This window comes from Otolemur garnettii, unplaced genomic scaffold (genome assembly GCF_000181295.1).
Source record: "Otolemur garnettii isolate 467f Iridium unplaced genomic scaffold, OtoGar3 scaffold00041, whole genome shotgun sequence".
Lineage (NCBI taxonomy): Eukaryota > Metazoa > Chordata > Mammalia > Primates > Galagidae > Otolemur > Otolemur garnettii.
Window position 1 is genome coordinate 11,086,687 of NW_003852436.1, and position 3,282 is coordinate 11,089,968.

The window sequence follows — 3,282 nt, forward strand, 5'->3', positions numbered from 1 at the left end:
TTGTTGTTGCAGCCATTGTTGTTTGGCGGGCCTGGGCTGGGTTCGAACCTGCCACCTTAGGTGTATGCGGCTGGCACCTTAGCCACTTGAGCCACAGGCGCTGAGACGACTAAAAATTTCTTGTCTAAATTCTAGAACTAAAGCCAGACTGCAGGTTTTAGTAGAAGACATAGGTTGTCTGTGGCTGCAAGGGAACAAAAACAGCAAACACCAAGGTCTACTGTTTTATGAGATTTATTCATTTTCTAATATAAGAGATTGATTTGATGGATTGATTTAGAGAAGAGACAATGGAATAAATGTGCTCTTCCTGGAAATACAGATAAGAAGCTACAAAACTTGTCTCTGTTTTATCATCAGGGTACTCAAGAAGAGACTGAATTCTAGTAGTATCCTTGCTTTACAGCAGTGGTTCTCAACTGGGGGTGACTGTGCTCCCTAGGAGACACTGAGCAATGACTAGAGACTTTTTTTTTTTTTTTGAGACAGTCTCACTATGTCGCCCATGGTAGAGTCTCGTGGCATTACAGCTACCTCAAACAGCCTCCTAAGTAGCTGGGACTACAAGCACCCGCCACAATGCCCTGCTATTTTTTTGTTGCAGATGTCATTGTTGTTTAGCTGGCCTGGGCCAGGTTCAAACCCACCACCCTTGGTGTATGTGGCCGGCGCCATAACCACTGTACTATGGACGCCAAGCCATAGAGACATTATTTGGTTGTCACAACTAGGAAGGAGAAATATTACTAGCATCTACCAGGTGGAAGCCAGGGCTAAGGCCTAACACCTTACAATGAACAAGACTAGCCCCCAAATCACAAAGAATCTTCTGGCCCCAATTGTCAAATATACCAAAGCTGAGAAACCCTGCCCTCTGGGCACCATCAGTATCAATCTGAGCTTCACTAAGATAACCTGTTTGCCCAGAATTAAATTAATACTTAAAGCTGAAATATTAATATGTGTTCAACAATCGTAATAATAAAAGAAGCAGCTACCATTTATTATCACATGTTTAAATAGGCCAAACCCAAGCTAAGTACTAATTCCATAATATCTCATTTGATTCTTATGAATATCTTATTATTCCCATTTTGCAAAGACAGAGGTAGAAACTTGCCCATGGCAGCATGGCAAATAACAAAGCTCTTACACTGCCACATTGCCACTTTGCAAACTAACAGTTTTTGCAAATGGCAGAGTTAAAGATGAATTTAATAATAACACAGAGTAATGACCTAAGACCTGGAGACAGAACAGGATTAGAGAGGCAGAAAGCTGTAAGAGTTGTCCTCCACCCCTAGGGCCCCAGGACCTTAGGCAGATAGATAAAAGCTGTCTTTAGGAAAGTCTCTGGAGTTGGCATTAAGCACCCATTCTCCTGCTTCCAACCCCTTGGCACTTCTTTATTGTAAAAAAAAAAAAAGAGAAAGTAGTCAAATGACAGATTCAACACGTTTCTTAATAGCTGAACCAAAAATAAGAAAATATTTTTAGAGGTATAATGGAGTCAAAAGACAAATACACAGAGTGTGATGATAAATAAGCAATGCATAAATCAATTTTGAAATGATCAGATGTTTCCAATGTATCTTGAGGTTGCAATGGGAACATATAGGCCTTAGGAAAAGGTGACTTGCTTAAGGTAATACACCTACAACCATGAAAACAACAAATAGCACTATAAGCTGAAAAAAAGAGGAGCTTTCTACAGACTGATAAATGATTTCCGATTAGATTTACAAAGGACTCATAGACTCCTAACTCTCTTTAGGATAAATATTTTCTTACGCAATTCAATGCTCTTATCATGCACATCAAGATTAACAATAAGGCTGGACTCACATCTGTAATCCCAGTAATTCTGGCTTAGGGAGGCAGAAGCAGGACAATCACTTGAGACCAGGAGTTTAAGACCACCCTGGGGAACATAGCAAGACCCTGTAACTAAAGAAAATTTAAAAATTAGCCAGGCAGGGGGCATGGCCTATATAGGCCCACTATAGCTGGGCCTATAGTCCCAGCTACTCAGGGTGCTGAGGCAGGAAGATAACTTGATCCTAGGAGTTGGAGGTTGCTGGAGAGCCATGATTGTGCCACTGCACTCCAGCCTGGGCAATAGAGCAAGACCTTGTCTCTAAAAAAGGATTAAGTTGATTTGTTAAATCAGGATCCAAACAAAGGCACATTATTTGTCTTAAATTCTCTTATAATCTAGAGTAGGCATCCTCAAACTACAGCCCCCACGGGCCACAAGCAGCCCACCTAGGACATTTATCTGGCCCACTGGGTGTTTTTGCCGCTGCTGCCTGTCCTGCTTAGCAGCCGACTTGTCCCGGACCTGCAGTCTGGCCCACCAATGGTCTGAGGGACAGTGAACTGGCCCCCTGTTTAAAAAGTTTGAGGACCCCTGATCTAGAGCAATTTCTCTGTTTTTTTACCTTGATAATGTTGACTCATGATGGAAACTGGGTCAGAAGCAGCTTTATAAAATGTCCTACATTCTGGATTTGAGTATTTACTTCCTTGTTATAATTTAACTTACTCCTTTGTCCCCTGAATTTGCTGTAAGTGAAAGTAGCTTTTGAGATTCAGGTTTCACTTTTTTTGACAAGAATACTGCCTTGGAGCTACTGTGTGCTTTGTATCGTGTGACATCAGGAGGCACCTGCCTACCCTGTCCCACTTTCAGTGATGTTAAGATTGACCAGAGGTTTAAAATGCTAACAGCCTGAGCCCTCCATTAACCTTTTATCTAAGGCTTTCAACTATTGATGATCATTCCCTGAATCAATTATTTCATGAGGAGCTGCAAGTGGTGATTTTTTTCAAGTCCCTGTCATGCTCAGCCGGGAATCCCCCAGCAGTGATTTTCTAATTCTTCCAGTCCAACCAAGTTTACTAGATTCTTCCCTCATCAACTAAGCCTAATTTTTTACTACAAACTATAGTTTCTACAGGAAAAACGGGATAACTAATACTTTTTTTTCTACCTTCCTATTTAAAGGCAAGACAATTATTACTTCTTTCCTTAAATCTTCCAATTTTCAGAATAAGGAATGATGTCATTATGTCCGGTAGAGTTTATCTCCAACTAAATTTAACAAACACCAAAACCAGAAAATATTTTTACAAAACATTTAAACAAAATGGAAAAGAAGAGATCCTATGAGCAATCTAACTAATATACAAAGGGAATAAGTCAGTACTTCAGATTTGTCTAGTATATCATAAAAGTCCAAAGATGTGGGACAACCATAAGACCACCAGAGGGGGCTCGGC

General features: G+C 40.6%; 1 protein-coding gene across 1 annotated transcript in view; it reads right to left on the bottom strand.

Annotated features, from left to right (window-relative positions):
* SH3D19 (SH3 domain containing 19) overlaps window positions 1-3,282 on the bottom strand; it is a 198,099-nt gene that overhangs the window by 155,458 nt on the left and 39,359 nt on the right. The gene's annotated exons all lie outside the window — the stretch shown is intronic.